Raw genomic sequence first — 19,580 nt, 5'->3', positions numbered from 1 at the left:
AGAAATACCATCCATACAAATCTTATGATGGTACACAACCATTTGTTTTACCCTCAATCAGAATTGAACCTGGTCCAAGAAGACGCTTGTCATCTGATTTGACCATGATGTCAGAGTATGATCTCCCTCTGGACAAACACTGGGAATTTAGACGGCAACAGTAAGTTAAAGCATAACATTGACCATTCCATGAAAGTTATCATACTGTAAAGACATATATATTGACTCATGACAACATTTTAACTTATATCTGTCGACCCACAAATAGCATTGCTCACTGTTTCTGACATCCAGATTGTTTCTTTGGTTAAAAGCTGTATAATGACCTGATATTTGATTGGTTGTATCAATTTTCAGATGAATTCAATAGATATTGTAACCACTGTAGTATGAAATATAACAAGAAGTTTTTCCAAAAACTCTTTTTTTCCAAGGTTTAACATTTTCTCATATATATACTGGAATCATTAGGGCTCAACAATAACACTTGTCTGATTGTCTTGTACTGGAGGATAAAAAGGTCAGACAAGTAAAAGCTATATCAATATTAATTTAATTTAACAGGTTTATATGCTCTTATAATATACTAGATTATGGAGTGTGTGTCCGAGCGAGAATATTTAGTCAGACGTCAGTCGCTACCCTGATATACCCTATCTTTTTTGGGTAATTAATACAGATAGCGTTTGACATCTTTAGCTGAACAGATTTATCATTTTTTCATAACTTAATTCATTGTATGCTGGTTCATATTCTGGACACCAGTCTTTGCTCCTTTCTAATATAATTCACAAACAAAAAACAAATAGGAAGCTTAGAAATGGAAAAATATTAAATACTTAACTCGTTCAAAGGGTAATTACACGTCTCAATCTTCAAAATCGCCTATCTAAAAATAGTACCATCGCTAACATTTTTAAAAATAAAAATCGTGGTTACCCTTCTATCGATAAGTGTCATGCCAAAAAATGAGTAACATGTCCCTGTCTTTCCACCAACAATACGGTAAGGTCCACACTTAATGGTCGCTCATTTTCTTTAAAATTTGAAACTGATATAACTTGAAAAACAAAGTCTTATTTATTTACTCACATGAAACAAACCAGGATGCGGTATTCAGTACGTAGGTTAAACTGGTCGATATTTATCTAAACGCACTCAAGAAAATAACCCAATAAATTCAAAAGTATCATTTATCAACACCTTAAGAAGCACAGTCATCTTATCAAATATTTAGCAGTTCAACCTTTGGAAGAAGTAAATAAGCAGCCTGGTGAATCTCATTCAAAGTTTGTACAATCACGGAAAATAATTGAATTAAATTAGATTAAAAAATATCAAGAACCGATACTGTTAACATTTTGGATATTGTTTCTAAAACTGTTCGAAAAAAAAACATTCTCATGGTCGTAGAAAAAATCACAATCAAAGAAAATTTCGGACCAATCACACCAATATTTTGGACCTAATTTCTATTTCAAAAAACAACAGCAGACATTATCTGTTAACAAAGCTCTGTTCATTACCGATTAATAAGTTAAATAAAATTTTAGAGGATTGCAACACAATTTCATATAGCAGTCCTAAGTACGAAATTGTTCAAATTATAATGGCATATTGTTATTCTAAACTGTTTCCTAAAATTGATCGTCCTGAAGATCATAAAAAACATTTTATTAAAATAAAGTATGTCAATAAAGGTTTTGATTTTGTAAATATTGCTGGTATTTTTAACAACCATTCTGTTAAAGAACAAATTCCTGGATATTTTGATATTACTGAGCTCCCTCTTATTTGTTATATTTACAAGAAATCTACATGGAAATTTGTGTTAAATTATAGCCAATTGTGTAAAGATTTTAATATCAGTGAAAATACACCTACTTCATGTAATTGCAGTAATTCCAAATACATTTATGGACCAATTTCCCATGTTATAACAGGAGATCTTAACATATTTCAAGACGGAGAGTTAAAATAATTCCTCAGTAAAGGACCTAATTATCTTCCCCAGTCAATTATAAATTGGAATGAGTGTCGTAATATCATCCATGACTCACTCTGTACTTACTGTATGAAATGGATAAAACTGGAAAAAGCTGACAAAAAATTCGACTTTATAATAAAAACAAGATACAAATCCAATGAATTTACATTGACATGCCTATCAGACGGTGCCTCATATGCAAGTCTGATTTGACTTGGCATTGTTAAAAAGTAGATCCTAAGTTCTGTGACATGACTAGTTTCAGTTTTTCTTGACTAATAATTTTTGAAAAATATTTAAAAAGATATAAAACTAACTTCTGTTCTATTGTTTTAAATTTCTTTTGTTCCTTGAATCAACTTATAATGCAAAGTCCTCCTGGACAAGTTGAAAAAAATGTTATTGTAGAGGCCTGATCATGCAATACAATGTGAGAAACTTGATTTTCTGGTAATTTTTTAAAAGAGCAAATATAACATTCTCACATTACCTAGATAAAAAAAAACATGTGTCTCGGTACAAAATTGTTCAAAAACACTGAAAATTGTAAATCATTAGTAATAAATGGTTTAACCCATTAAAACATTTAATCCATCACTGCAAATGTTTGCACCTGTCCTAAGTCAGGAATCTGATGTACAGTAGTTGTAGTTTGTTTATATAATTTATATGTGTTTCTCGTTTCTTGTTTTTAGCTCACCTGGCCCGAAGGTCCAAGTGAGCTTTTCTCATCACTTGGCGTCCGTCATCCATCGTCGTTAACTTTTATAAAAATCTTCTCCTCTGAAACTACTGAGCCAAATTTAACCAAACATGGCCAAAACATTATTAGGGTATCTAGTTTAAAAATTGTGTCCAGTGACCCGGCCAACCAACCAAGATGGCCGCCAGGGCTAAATATAGAACATAGGGGTAAAATGCAGCTTTTGGTTTATAACTCAAAAACCAAAGCATTTAGAACAAATCTGACATAGAGTGAAATTGTTTATCAGGTCAAGATCTATCTGCCCTAAAAATTTTAGATGAATCGGACAACCTTTTGTTGGGTTGCTACCCCTGAATTTTGCTGTTTTTGGTTATTATCTTGAATATTATCATGATTATAATAGATAGAGATAAACTAAACAGCAATAATGTTCAGCAAAGTAAGTTTTACAAATAAGTCAACATAACCGAAATGGTCAGTTGACCCCTTTAGGAGTTATTGCCCTTTATAGTCAATATTTAACCATTTTTCATAAATCTTAGTTATCACCAAAACACAATTTTGTCATGTCCTTGAATATTCACATAGACAAAAGTGAGCGACACAGGCTCTTTAGAGCCTCTGGTTTTGTATAGATTAGAACGTTGGTTTTCCCGTTTGAATGGTTTTACTCTAGTAATTTTGGGGCCCTTTATAGCTTGTTGTTCAGTGTGAGCCAAGGCTCTGTGTTAAGGCCGTACATTGACATATAATGGTTTACTTTTATAAATTGTCATTTGGATGGAGAGTTGTCTCATTGGCACTCATACCATATCTTCTTATATCTAAGAAAATGTGTACAACTATTAGAATTTTATTTAGTTATATATATATATGGTTACATCAATCAGTATCTCAATATCTAAATGAATATGAGATGAAATAATTTATTTATTGTTATAGGTTATCACTTGGTGAACCTCTTGGGGAAGGAGCATTTGGTAAAGTTTTTAAAGCAGAAACTGTTGGTTTAAATAAAGCTCCAACAACTGCCATAGCAGTCAAGATGTTGAAGGGTAAAATTTACTTATATATTTTAGATCAAAAATCAAATAGTATTAATGAAAACTGGATTTATGCTTAGGTTTTCTTTTTTTATTAGACAAGCATAAAATTTTGGGAAATAAGAATTGAATTTTTTCCATCTTTTTTATCTTTATTGAAAAATTTGCATTGTTATGGCCCTGCAACGAATATGGCCCGCAACAAAGATGTCGGTGCCATATAGTTTTATCCATGTCCGTAATTCGGTCATTCCGTAATTCTGTCATTCCGTCATTCCATCATTCTGTCATTCCCTAATTCCACAACTAGGAATTGTTAAGTTTCAGTTTTGTTCCGCTTGGCTCATTTTTGCTATAATTATGGGCTTTGAACTTTGATAATTTTTTGAAAATCACAGTTAAAAGGATGAATTGTTTGAGTATAAAGGACAAGATTATAAATATCCAATTAATGTTCTGATTCAAACAATAAAATAATTACAAATCAATTAATGTCATTAGTGCTGTAATGAATTGTTAAAATCTCAATACTTTTATTTTTTGTTTGATGATTCTAGCTGTTAATCTGGATTATCCCACCTCAATCAACAGGCCTTGAAGTAATAAATATTTGAGTCAGTTTTTTGTACTTAAACAAATAAAAACCAATCAAAATGCTGGATTTTATGTTTTGAGCAAGATTTTTGTGCTCCGAGCACTGAGCAAAGTTTTATGACTTCAACCCCAGGTCTAATGAATGTCAAAACAAATCAGTGACAGGTTGACCTTGTTCCTAATTAAATTTGTTCAGGTTACAATTATGTGATAATCATGTTTTCAATCATAATTTCTTGAAAGGTTTTAAACAGTTGTTTAAAAGTTGAAAAGTTACAAAGTAAAAACGTATTTATAAAAATAAACTTCTCATAGAATAAATCATCACTTTACAATATTATGTCACATGACTGACCAACATGACTTGTGATCACCTGATATATTATATGGTTTATCTTTTCAAAATGAGTGTTGTTTATTCAATTTTCATACACTTTTCTTCAACTCTTCACATACAAAACAATAAGTTATGACAACAAGGAACACAACTCTAGGCTGATTTAACCAATAACAAAAGCTTTATTGTGTCTTCAATATTAAGACAATTGGCAAATTTCCGGATTGCAAAACATATTGACAAATTTACACGAAAAACGTAACAACAAAGATATAAAATGTATTTTATTTGAATAAAACATGACAAATCAAGAATATTAATATTATAACACATAAAAAACAATCAAGGTTTGAGCAAAAAAAATCCTTACTTTTCACTTCAATTGGAAATTTCTTGGTCCAATTTTGGACCTGAAAAAAAACTAAGAAAATATTTGTAGTCATGTATAACACACAGGGTATAAATGTAAATGTGTTCGTTATACATACCAAAAGACAGTACTCCTTATTACATAAACATGGATAGTTTGTAGGATCGATTAAAACCCATTTTAATGTCCCATTTATTATGCCCCATTTTGGTGCATTATGTTTTCTGTTCTGTGCGTCCATTCATTCGTTCTTTTGTCTGTCCATTTGTTCATCTGTCCATCCATTGGTTCGTTCTTCCGTCCGTTTGTCCTTCCGTCTGTCTGTCCCGCTTCAGGTTAAAGGATTGGTTAAAGTTTTTGGTAGAGGTAGTTTTTGATGAAGTTGAAGTCCAATCAACTTGAAACTTAGGGCTCATGTTTTCTATTTTATAATCTTTGTAATTTTTATGCCAAACTAGAAATTTTCCCCCATTTTCAAGGTCCACTGAACATAGAAAATAATAGTGTGGATGGGCTATTCATGTACTGGGGACACATTCTTGTTAGCTATAACCATTTGAGCTTATGTTATCACTAATGACTTGGCCTCCATCATCATCTGTTGTTAACTATTTCAAAAAACCTTCTCTGAAACTACTGGGCCAAAGATTTCAAACTTTAACAAAAAAAAATTTCCTTAATGATCTGGTATCTTGCTTATAAATTGTATCCGAAGTTTTGATCCATCGACAAACATGGCTGCCATTGTTGGGTTCCTGCCACTAAATTGGTTATTTTAAGGATTTTTTTTAGTTTTTGTATGAAATTAATTAAAGATAAAGATAAACTGTAAACAGCAAAAAATGTTCAGCAAAGTAACATCTTCAAAAATGTTTTTTATGACAAAAATTGTCAATTGACCCGTTACGGAGTTATTGACCTTTAAGGAAAATTACACAAGTTGTTTTATTTTTTTTTTAACTATATAAATCTTCGCAAATGAATTTAGTATAAATTTGTATTTTATTTCCTTGTACTTCAAGAAACAAAGACACTATGGTTAAAATGGAACAAATGGGTAAAATGCATTTATTTGCTTTTAATGAAAATATGACAGATACAATGAACATTGTATTGGCATTTGTAAGCCTCTTATTATTAAATATAAATTGAAAAGCAAAAACAGTCATTGATGAAAGATTTAAGCAAAAAAACAAACTTGTGAGCAATGCAAGCTCTGCTTGTTCTATTGGGGATCCAAGGCAGTGGCGTAGCCAGGGTTGAAATGATGTGGATGTTTTGCCGAGTCGAGCGAGCCAAAAAATGTTTTGGACCTTTTTGTGCAGAAAATATTTTTTATTTAAGCACATGTACTCCCCCAGAATCCGACACTAGTTAGATTTTTGTTTAAATTCAAAATACCCACCAATTCATATATTTATATTTTTAACCAAATTTTATTGTTTTCTTGAAACTACCATCATTCAATTCATAAATATTTGATGTAAAGTTTCCCCCCCAATCTTCTATTTGACATATCAAAAACCGTTTAAACGGACTCCATTACAGCGGCACTTCTGTATAATTTAGGAACTTCTGAGTATAGGAACTGAAGTGACTTCTCTTTCCAGGAATTTGAGTCTACAACCTTTGATTTTTTATTACTGAGCTAAACGCATGCAGGAGACATAAAAATACCGGGCGTCCGATCGTCCGGTATTGTTAGCACTCTCATGTGTACAATTCATGTCAGATTAAGTGAAACTCATATCATAAGCAATGTCTTTGACAATTTTGAAAATAATTCGTAATCAAATATTTTTAACTAGTAATGTCCCTTTGAAATATAAATTGTAATGGAAATCCCATTTCATTTGCTGTGAAGCTTTTATTTCTTTTTATACGACCGCAAATTTTGAAAAAATTTTCGTCGTATATTGCTATCACGTTGGCGTCGGCGTCGTCGTCGTCGTCGTCGTCGTCCGAATACTTTTAGTTTTCGCACTCTAACTTTAGTAAAAGTGAAAAGAAATCTATGAAATTTTAACACAAGGTTTATGACCACAAAAGGAAGGTTGGGATTGATTTTGGGAGTTTTGGTCCCAACATTTTAGGAATTAGGGGCCAAAAAGGGCCTAAATAAGCATTTTCTTGGTTTTCGCACTATAACTTTAGTTTAAGTTAATAGAAACCTATGAAATGTTGACACAAGGTTTATGACCACAAAAGAAAGGTTGGGATTGATTTTGGGAGTTTTGGTTCCAACAGTTTAGGAATTAGGGGCCAAAAAAGGGCCCAAATAAGCATTATTCTTGGTTTTCGCACAATAACTTTAGTATAAGTGAATAGATATCTATAAAATTTCAACACAAGGTGTATGACCACAAAAGGAAGGTTGGTATTGATTTTTGGAGTTTTGGTCCTAACAGTTTAGGAATAAGGGGCCCAAAGGGTTCAAAATTAAACTTTGTTTGATTTCATCAAAAATTAAATAATTGGGGTTCTTTGATATGCTGAATCTAACTGTGTATGTAGATTCTTAATTTTTGGTCCCGTTTTCAAATTGGTCTTCATTAAGGTCCAAAGGGTCCAAAATTAAACTAAGTTTGATTTTAACAAAAATTAAATTCTTGGGCTTCTTTGATATGCTGAATCTAAACATGTACTTAGATTTTTGATTATGGGCCCAGTTTTCAAGTTGGTCCAAACAGGATTCAAAATTATTATATTAAGTATTGTGCAATAGCAAGAAATTTTCAATTGAACAGTATTCAGCAATAGCAAGAAATCTTCAATTGTACAGTATTGTGCAATAGCAAGAAATTTTCAATTGCACAGTATGGTTCAATAGCAAGAAATCTTCAATTGACAGTATTGCGCAATAGCAAGAAATATCTTATTGCACAATATTGTGAAATAGCAATCAATTTTCAGTTATTTGGAGTTATCTTTCTTTGTCCAGAATAGATATTTGTGCAATAGCAAGATATTTTCAATATTCTTTGAAAATTTGAGTTATCTTTCTTTGTCCAGAATAGTAGTTTAATCAACTTAAATCATTGTTTTATACAATATACAATGTATTTTCACTTTTACTACCAACTGATAAATTAAAACAATCTTTACCATTCAGTGATAAAAAGCACTTTTTTTACATTTTAATATTTTATGATGTATTTAAATGAGCAGTTATTGTTGCAAACTCCATTAGAAATTTGAATTAAGATCAGTTTTGGAATAAGGAAAAGGGGGATGTGAAAACAAAATTGGGGGGGGGGGGGGTCAATTTTTCTCATTTCATATTTCATAAATAAAAAGAAAATTTCTTCAAACATTTTTTTGAGAGGATTAATATTCAACAGCATAGCGATTTTTTTTTTTAAGTTCATTAGACCACATTCATTCTGTGTCACCAACCTATGCTGTGTCAACTATTTAATCACAATCCAAATTTAGAGCTGAATCCAGCTTGAATGTTGTGTCCATACTTTCCCCAACCATTCAGGGTTCAACCTCTGTGGTCGTATAAAGCTGCGCCCTGCGGAGCATCTGGTTAGATATTAAAAAAGAAAAAGAAATAAAAGTTTTTTTTAGTTATTCCCTTGTTCCTTGGCCTTTGATAGATAAAATATGACATGTAATGTGCATGGCGGGGAATATTGGATCTTTGTTCTTTACTGAATAAAAATAAAATTAGTATTTGAACCTAAATAGAAACAGGAATTCATAAGCCTAGGACTTATCACGATCTATTACAAATTGATTTGTTTTATCACGTCGTTTACAATATCGCAAGAAACGATATCAGGATATGGTGTTTTAGTTGTTAGTTACTATAGTCAAATGAGAAGCCATCCCTCCACTAGGTTCAATTTCAGATGAAACATGTCCACGGGTCTGCGTATCAGTCCTCTCCGCTTGCCTTAGCTGATGACATAGACTATTTATACGAAGAAAAGTTAACTTGAAACACTATTCTGCGATTCATGTATCAAACTAAATTATCCTAAATTAAAGACCAGGCATACTGCTTCGAAAATGATTGGATGTTATCCTCATATCCTCAGCCTTGTTACATTTTGATACTTCCGAGTTAAACTGCTGTTTTTTTTATTTTTGTTTTGTCAAAATGATGTGGATGCTTGAGCATCTGAGCATACATGCAAGCTATGCCACTGCAAGGGGAGGGTTCCTGATCAATGTTTTTGAATGGGGACATATAGTCCTGGGTTGGGACAAATTACTTTTGATTCATTAACATTAGTTTGATACCAATTTTCGTGGGTACAGGTGAACATTGAATTCAAATGTTCATTGAATAACATATTTTGAATAGGCTTTGAATACAGAGATTGGAAAAATTACAAAATCAAATATCCACGATTATGCAAGTTTTAAGCAATCCATGAAAATGAATGAATCCACAGTATTCTTTGAATGTGACCAATGGTTTTATCGATTAATAATTGTCAATATTATTTAAATATTTTAGAGGATGCAACCGATAGAGAATTGACAGATTTAATGCAAGAAATGGAAGTGATGAAATTAATAGGATGCCATGAAAATATTATTAATTTCCTGGGATGTTGTACACATAATGGTAAGTGGTGTACTTTAAGGGTTAAAAACGATCTTGGTCCAATGGGCAGCACTTGTTGTCTGTCGTCCATATTAAATGTCCGTTAACTTTTAAAAAATCTTCTCCTCGAAATTACACAGGACCCATGCTCTGAGAAAACCATCAACTGCCCCCTGTCTGATTTGCTCCAAATGGTTTAGTTTCAGAGATATATACAAAAATCTGCATTTTACCCCTATGTTCCATTTTTATTCATGTGGGCCATGAGGGTTGGAAGGTGGGGTCATCTGATACATTTTTTAAAGAAAAAACATATTAATTATTATGGTCAAGTATGGTTAAATGTGGGTCAGTAGTTTCATAGAAAGAAGATTACCCACACATGTCAGATTTGCTCTAGGTGTAATACCACCATTGATTTTTCCCTATTAAAATTGAAAAAGGAAATGGGGAATGTGTCAAAGCGACAACAACTCGCCCATAGTCTTTGTTAAATTTGCACTTTTAGAAAAAATGTGCAGAATTTATCTTTGTTACAAATAAAGATATACTTGGCATGAGTAAAGTTTTATCCTGTCCAGTACTATAGAAAAAATTTAACATAACATTTGATTGCATACAAGAAAATAACCATCATTGGAACTTAACCAATCAAAGGAGTAGGAGCAATAAGGCCCTTATTCGGCCCAAAAATTACTGTAAATTAAAAAGTTATCATACATATAGTAGATAAGATGCACACAGATATACAGATTATGTGACGTCATTTAAATATATTGGTAGATAAGGTGTACATCGTAGTTACAAAGCGAGTTAAAGTGGTTGTGAATCGAAATATATATATATATAATTGTGGAAATTCCAATACGTCACAAAGCAATATGGCGATTGTTTACATCAATGTTGACAATGAGTTGACAATGAGATGATGTGTTGAAACACGAAAAGGAAAATATCTCTCGAATGTGAATAAAATGCATGCAAACGTAAGTGAATCTATATATCAGATATTTTATTTAGTATAAAAGAATGCAGTATTATTCGATTTTGTTTTATAAAGAATATCAATTGTGGTAAATATAAATAATGTGTGTTGCATGAATTTAATATTTGAAATTTCAATATTTTCACAACCATAAAAGAAATTGTGTTTATTTAAATATTATGGAATCTAACATCTGAACAAGAATTTGTGTATTAATATTCATGTCACGTGATAAGATAGGCACGATAGTAGATAAGGTGCACACAGATATACAGATTATGTGACGTCATTTAAATATATTGGCAGATAAGGTGTACATCCTAGTTACAAAGTGAGTTAAAGTGGCTGTGAATCGAAATATATATATATATTATTGTGGAAATTCCAATACGTCACAAAGCAATATGGCGATTGTTTACATCAATGTTGACAATGAGTTGACAATGAGATGATGTGTTGAAACACGAAAAGGAAAATATCTCTCGAATGTGAATAAACTGCATGCAAACGTAAGTGAATCTATATATCAGATATTTTATTTAGTATAAAAGAATGCAGTATTATTCGATTTTGTTTTGTAAAGAATATCAATTGTGGTAAATGTAAATAATGTGTGTTGCATGAGTTTAATATTTGAAACTTCAATATTTTCACAACCATAAAAGAAATTGTGTTTATTTAAATATTATGGAATTATACATTTGAACAAGAATTTGTGTATTAATATTCATGTCACATGATCAGATAGGTACATGGTAGATTAGGTCCACACAGATATACAGATTATGTGACGTTATTTATATATATTAGTAGATAAGGTGTACATCGTAGTTACAAAGCGAGTTAAAGTGGCTGTTATTCGAAAATATATATATTGTTGTGGAAATTCCAATACGTCACAAAGCAATATGGCGATTGTTTACATAATAATAATAAAATTCTTTATTTAACGAAGGTAAAACATTTAACAATTACATGTTAATCTTCAAAAACTATCAATACAAATAAAAAACGTACAAAAATACATACAATATAAAATACATAATACAGTTAAATAAGCACATATGCATTCAGTAGAAGAAGAAAAAGAAATACATTAGTTTCATGCATCTTTATTCTGTTCAGTTAGAAAATAGTTTGAACAGTTGGTCATAAATGTATCTAAATTATCTATTTCTTTAATATTATTTGGTAAATTATTCCAGGTAATAAGACCAGAATATTTAAATGTTCTTTTCAAAAAATCAGAATTAGGTCTTGGTAAATGAAGAAGTGGCATGTTCACGTCCTTAATATATGCATATTTATTTGCCACTTGACTTTAAGAAGCCATCCTTTAACATATTTGGTCGGGTTCTTGTCTCTTTGACATATTCCCCATTTCCATTTTCAATTTTATCATCAACTAAAAAGTAAAACAAGACAAAGAAAATTTGCCTGTCTGTAATTGTAGGAACTTAATTTCACACAGTGGCAATTTTCACAAATAAATTTATATTCTCGCTCTATCATTTACCGAAATTGACGAAATACCTATTTGCTGTGACGATGTTTGATATTATACAAACTAAAGGCATGTAGAACAAAATCAGAAAACTTTTCCAAAGCCCGAAGTTTTTTTATTGTTTTTATTTTCTTCTTCAAAAGTTTGACAATGGAATTTGATACACAAATCCGAACATTTGAGTTTAATAAAGCATATTACACATAGAGTTTGTTCTAGAACGGGAGCCTGTCGTGAATTTAAAAGTGATGCAAAAGACGTCACACTTCTTCTGATGTCAATCGAAGTAAAACCGTTAAATATTTTAAACTAAACACTGGTGTTGTCACCATAACTAATTATGGTTTATTTCATACAACACAAACGATTTAAAATGGGCCGTGGCATTTTTGAGAAATAACTTTAAGGCCAAAATATTGGCCATGTGGCACAGATTTTCTGAATACCATTAAAGTCAATGAGGCTATCAGTTTTTACAAATACTAATAAATTGCAATTAACACCAATTAAAAGACTGATCAAATATAAAAAAAACACAAATACAGTAAAAACATTCGACACTTGAGAGTGATAAATGAACGAAGCAGACATACTGTGGTGTCATCACACGAGCAATCATATACAGGTACCATGCAGAATAGCGTGACGTTATCAATTGTTGTCAGGGTTGCCATGGTGCTGTTTGATAAAGTTTGAAGCCAGGCCGATTCTTAGCAGTCAAAGGTAAAACGTTTTTCAATGCCATGGCAGTCAAAGGGTCAATACTCTATGATAAAACCACAAAAACGTAAAACGCTTCAAATTCTACAAACTGGCATGTAGACTCCTGCTGTCCTTTTGTAGCTAAGTACAAAAAATGTACAAGGAGAAGACATCATATCTAAGTTTTATTTATCCGGTTGGGAACAAACCCTCTATATGGTGTTTATACCTGTATAGAGGGATAAAATTATTGCTGGTGCTGGAAAAATATAAAATATGTTATTTTTGTGAAGTCATGAAAGGCTATTTTATTTCTTGCCTTGATCCCTTTCTGCGACAGGAAAGTGTCACAGCAAGAATAAGCTTTTGGGTCGATCTGGCCCCACGTAGATCCGGCCCAAGTCGATCCGGCCCAACGTCGATCCATCCCATATGTAAAATCGATCCGGCCCCAATAAAAAATATATTTATCATGTATATAAGAAATAAAAATAAAGATATATATTAATTGTAATTCATAAATTTTTATGATTTTTATTATAATGTCAATAAATGTAAAAGGTGTACAGTAAAAAAATAAAAAAGACCTTTGAAAAATATCTATTTTAGATGAGTATAAAACAACTAGGTTGATTATGTTTTTATTGCAAGTTTTCTAGATTATTGGGTATATTCATATTATAACGTATATAAAAGAACTCAAACATCAACATTAATCAGCAGTAAGGCCCTGGGTTCGTTCTCCTTATTTTTATCAAGGACGCATAATACTAAAATATTAATATTATGGGTATTTAAGTTAAATAAACCTTTTCAGATATTTAAATGGTATAAATTCTCGAAATTCACGAAAACACATGAAAATAATTAAAAGTTAATGGCTTGTTTTGGAGCATTAATAGGTCATAATAATAATTCTCACTGATTGTTGTTATAATTGCCTTTGATACATTAATAATTGGAATAATCCGAATGAAACAACTGGATTATTCGGGTTAATCTTAATTAAATTGGTTACGCTTCTGCGCATGTGCACCATTAGGAAATTTAATTGTGCTTCCGAAAGTTTCAAAATAATGATATCATTTATTCATACAATCCATCTCGTGTTAAATTCAAGTATGTACGAGGAGAGTATGACTTCAAATCAATTATGCTTGAACAAAATATATATGGATTTAGTCATGTTAGTGTTTCTGTCTGTGTTCAGATCTTTAACGCAATCAAATCATATTCCAGTTTTGGACATGTGTTTTTTAGAACGAAGGTTAAAATATTTTATGTCAAAGAGAAGATGTGGTATGATTGCCAATGAGACTACTCTCCACAAGAGATCAAATGACACAGAAGTTAACAACTATAGGGCACAGTATGGCCATCAACAATTAGCAAAGCCCATACCGTATAGTCAGCTATAAAAGGCCCCGAAATGACATTGTAAAACAATTCAAACGAGAGATCTAACAGTCCAATCTATCAAAAACAAATATGTAACACATAAACAAAGGACAACCACTGAATGACCGACTCCTGACTAGGGATAGAAACATACATACAGAATGTTGCGGGGTGAGACATAAGAGGTGTGTTCATATTTTTTTTTTATTTAAGCGTTCATCCTGAGATTGCGGTACCTTTTTGGTCACTATTTATGTGTTGCGTCTAAATATGAATTGTAACACTTTATAGTGACTGAACAGGTTGATTTAACTTCCTCAAGAAACAGAAAAAGAAGACAAATTCAATGGAACAGCTCTAGACTATTTAACATGCAAGCTGATTATGGATAGATTTATAAGGATAGTAACGTAAGTTATCAATAGATTGAATAATAATGGGGATAACCAACATTTTTATGCCGCAGCCTTAGCTATGGATGTTATAGTTTGACTCGACCAAATGTTTGAAACTTATACACAATGCTTATTACGCAAAACACGGATCAAGTTTGAATTTTAGTGGCATAACTTTAACCTTTCTAGAGAAAATGTATAGTACTATCAAACACTTATCAAAGCTGGTATATAGACCAGTTACATCCCTGAATAAGTAAACATTAAATAACTAAAGAGCATTACAAATAGTATCAACAGGTCAAATAAACAAGAAAGTACGATTTGAGAGTACTCTTAGTTACTGAAAAGCCAAAAACAATTCATTAAAAAAAAATCATGCATCAGAGACTAAAATCAACTAAAACAGATCCCAGAGATTTAGTATTTCAACGTCATGAACAGTCAAAGAAGACATGACTTGTGCAATGCCAAAAATAAATGTATGCTTGTTAACATATTGAAAAATTGCTGAATTTTTCGTCGTTTTCTTTCTCAAACTTAAGTTTCCCTCAACCTAACGTTATAAAACTTATACACAATTCTTATTGCAACAAAATACAGATGAAATTCAAATTTTGATGGTGTTACTATTACTTTTCTAGAGTTATGCCCCTTTACAAATGAAAAACATTACTGAATTTGTTAGTTGGTCTATCTTTTGAAACATGCTTGGTATAATTGGTTTTTATTGTGTAGAAAGATAGTACTATTATGTTAGATGGTCTATCTTTTGAAACATGCTTGGTATAATTGGTTTTAATTGTGTAAAAAGATAGTACTATGATGTTAGATGGTCTATCTAATGAAACATGCTTGGTATAATTGGTTTTTATTGTGTAGAAAGATAGTGCTATGATGTTAGATGGTCTATCTAATGAAACATGCTTGGTATAATTGGTTTTTATTGTGTAGAAAGATAGTACTATGATATTAGTTGGTCTATCTTTTGAAACATGCTTGGTATAATTGGTTTTTATTGTGTAGAAAGATAGTACTATTATGTTAGATGGTCTATCTAATGAAACATGCTTGGTATAATTTGTTTTTATTGTGTAGAAAGATAGTACTATGATATTAGTTGGTCTATCTTTTGAAACATGCTTGGTATAATTGGTTTTTATTGTGTAGAAAGATAGTACTATGATGTTAGATGGCCTATCTCATGTAACATGCTTGGTATAATTGGTTATTATTGTGTAGAAAGATAGTACTATGATGTTAGATGGTCTACCTAATGAAACATGCTTGGTATAATTGGTTTTTATTGTGTAGAAAGATAGTACTATTATGTTAGATGGTCTATCTAATTAAACATGCTTGGTATAATTGGTTTTTATTGTGTAGAAAGATAGTACTATGATGTTAGATGGTCTATTTAATGAAACATGCTTGGTATAATTGGTTTTTATTTTGTAGAAAGATAGTACTATGATGTTAGATGGTGTATCTAATGAAACATGCTTGGTATAATTGGTTTTTATTGTGTAGAAAGATAGTACTATGATGTTAGATGGTCTATCTAATAAAACATGATTGGTATAATTGGTTTTCATTGTGTAGAAAGAACGTACTATGATGTTAGATGGTCTATCTAATGAAACATGCTTGGTATAATTGGTTTTTAGTTTGTTGAAAGATAGTACTATGATGTTAGATGGTCTATCTAATGAAACATGCTTGGTATAATTGGTTTTTATTGCGACATAAGATAGTACTATGATGTTAGATGGTCTATCTAATGAAACATGCTTGGTATAATTGGTTTTTATTGTGTAAAAAGATAGTACTATGATGTTAGATGGTTTATCTAATGAAACATGCTTGGTATAATTGGTTTTTATTGAGTAGAAAGATAGTACTATGATGTTATATGGTCTATCTAATGAAACATGCTTGGTATAATTGGTTTTTTTTTGTGTAGAAAGATAGCACTATGATGTTAGATGGTCTATTTAATGAAACATGCTTGGTATAATTGGTTTTTATTGTGTAAAAAGATAGTACTATGATGTTAGATGGTCTATCTAATGAAACATGCTTGGTATAATTGGTTTTTATTGTGTAGAAAGATAGTACTATGATGTTAGATGGCCTATCTCATGTAACATGCTTGATATAATTGGTTATTATTGTGTAGAAAGATAGTACTATGATGTTAGATGGTCTATCTAATGAAACATGCTTGGTATAATTGGTTTTTATTGTGTAGAAAGATAGTACTATGATGTTAGATGGTCTATTTAATGAAACATGCTTGGTATAATTGGTTTTTATTTTGTAGAAAGATAGTACTATGATGTTAGATGGTGTATCTAATGAAACATGCTTGGTATAATTGGTTATTATTGTGTAGAAAGATAGTACTATGAAGTTAGATGGTCTATCTAATGAAACATGCTTGGTATAATTGGTTTTTATTGTGTAGAAAGATAGTACTATGATGTTAGATGGTCTCACTAATGAAACATGCTTGGTATAATTGTTTTTTATTGTGTAGAAAGATAGTAATATGATGTTAAATGGTCTATCTAATGAAACATGCTTGGTATAATTGGTTTTTATTTTGTAGAAAGATAGTACTATGATGTTAGATGGTCTATCTAATGAAACATGCTTGGTATAATTGGTTTTTATTGCGACATAAGATACTACTATGATGTTAGATGGTCTATCTAATGAAACATGCTTGGTATAATTGGTTTTTATTTTGTAAAAAGATAGTACTATGATGTTAGATGGTCTATCTAATGAAACATGCTTGGTATAATTGGTTTTTATTGTGTAGAAAGATAGTACTATGATGTTAGATGGTCTATCTAATGAAATATGCTTGGTATAATTGGTTTTTATTGTGTAGAAAGATAGTACTATGATGTTAGATGGTCTATCTTATGAAACATGCTTGGTATAATTGGTTTTTATTGTGTAAAAAGATAGTACTATGATGTTAGATGGTCTATCTAATCAAACATGCTTGGTATAATTTGTTTTCATTGTGTAGAAAGATAGTACTATGATGTTAGATGGTCTATCGTTTGAAACATGCTTGGTATAATTGGTTTTTATTGTGTAGAAAGATAGTACTATGATGTTAGATGGTCTATCTAATTAAACATGCTTTGTATAATTTGTTTTTATTGTGTAAAAGATAGTACTATGATGTTAGATGGTCTATCTAATGAAACATGCTTGGTATAATTGGTTTTTATTGTGTAAAAAGATAATACTATGATGTTATATGGTCTATTTTTTTTAAAATGCTTGGTATAATTGTTTTTTATTGTGTAGAAAGATAGTACTATGATGTTAGATGGTCTATCTAATGAAACATGCTTGGTATAATTGGTTTTTATTGCGACATAAGATAGTACTATGATGTAAGATAGTCTATCTAATGAAACATGCTTGGTATAATTGGTTTTTATTGTGTAGCAAGATAGTACTATAATGTTAGATGGTCTATCTAATGAAACATGCTTGGTATAATTGGTTTTTATTGTGTAGAAAGATAGTACTATGATGTTAGATGGTCTATCTAATGAAACATGCTTGGTATAATTGGTTTTTATTGTGTAGAAAGATAGTACTATGATGTTAGATGGTCTATCTAATGAAACATGCTTGGTATAATTGGTTTTTATTGTGTAGAAAGATAGTACTATGATGTTATATGGTCTATTTTTTTTAAAATGCTTGGTATAATTGTTTTTTATTGTGTAGAAAGATAGTACTATGATGTTAGATGGTCTATCTAATGAAACATGCTTGGTATAATTTGTTTTTATTGTGTAGAAAGATAGTACTATGATGTTAGATGGTCTATCTATTGAAACATCCTTTGTATAATTGGTTTTTATTGTGTAGAAAGATAGTACTATGATGTTAGATGGTCTATTTAATGAAACATGCTTGGTATAATTGGTTTTTATTGTGTAAAAAGATAGGATTTATATAAGTCAGCTATACCGTGTGATGCGTTTTCAGATTCATCACTCGACAACTTCTTGTTTACCGAACACTTGCATATTTTTACACTATTAATATTATCCACTTGCGGCGGGGGTATCATCAGTGAGTAGTAGCTCGCAGTTTCACTTGTTAAACATGCTTTGTATAATTTGTTTTTATTGTGTAAAAAGATAGTACTATGATGTTAGATGGTCTATCTAATGAAACATACTTGGTATAATTGGTTTTTATTGTGTAGAAAGATAATACTATGATGTTAGATGGTCTATTTTTATTAAAATGCTTGGTATAATTGTTTTTTATTGTGTAGAAAGATAGTACTATGATGTTAGATGGTCTATCTAATGAAACATGCTTGGTATAATTTGTTTTTATTGTGTAGAAAGATAGTACTATGATGTTATATGGTCTATCTAATGAAACATGCTTGGTATAATTGGTTTTTATTGCGACATAAGATAGTACTATGATGTAAGATGGTCTATCTAATGAAACATGCTTGGTATAATTGGTTTTTATTGTGTAGCAAGATAGTACTATAATGTTAGATGGTCTATCTAATGAAACATGCTTGGTATAATTGGTTTTTATTGTGTAGAAAGATAGTACTATGATGTTAGATGGTCTATCTATTGAAAAATGCTTGGTATAATTGGTTTTTATTGTGTAGAAAGATAGTACTATGATGTTAGATGATCTATCTAATGAAACATGCTTGGTATAATTGGTTTTTATTGTGTAGAAAGATAGTACTATGATGTTATATGGTCTATTTTTTTTAAAATGCTTGGTATAATTGTTTTTTATTGTGTAGAAAGATAGTACTATGATGTTAGATGGTCTATCTAATGAAACATGCTTGGTATAATTTGTTTTTATTGTGTAGAAAGATAGTACTATGATGTTAGATGGTCTATCTTTTGAAACATTCTTTGTATAATTGGTTTTTATTGTGTAGAAAGATAGTACTATGATGTTAGATGGTCT

The 19,580-nt window shown here is 30.8% G+C and overlaps 1 long non-coding RNA gene across 1 annotated transcript; it reads left to right on the top strand.

The window, feature by feature from the left end:
• Window positions 1-10: 10 nt before the first annotated feature.
• Window positions 11-10,872, top strand: LOC143075929 (uncharacterized). Its single transcript, XR_012978469.1, has 3 exons — window positions 11-160; window positions 3,636-3,748; window positions 9,509-10,872. It is a non-coding gene; the product is annotated as an uncharacterized LOC143075929 (long non-coding RNA).
• Window positions 10,873-19,580: the final 8,708 nt, after the last annotated feature.

This window comes from Mytilus galloprovincialis, chromosome 5 (assembly GCF_965363235.1).
Source record: "Mytilus galloprovincialis chromosome 5, xbMytGall1.hap1.1, whole genome shotgun sequence".
NCBI lineage: Eukaryota > Metazoa > Mollusca > Bivalvia > Mytilida > Mytilidae > Mytilus > Mytilus galloprovincialis.
This window is presented reverse-complemented; position numbering and strand designations above follow the sequence as displayed.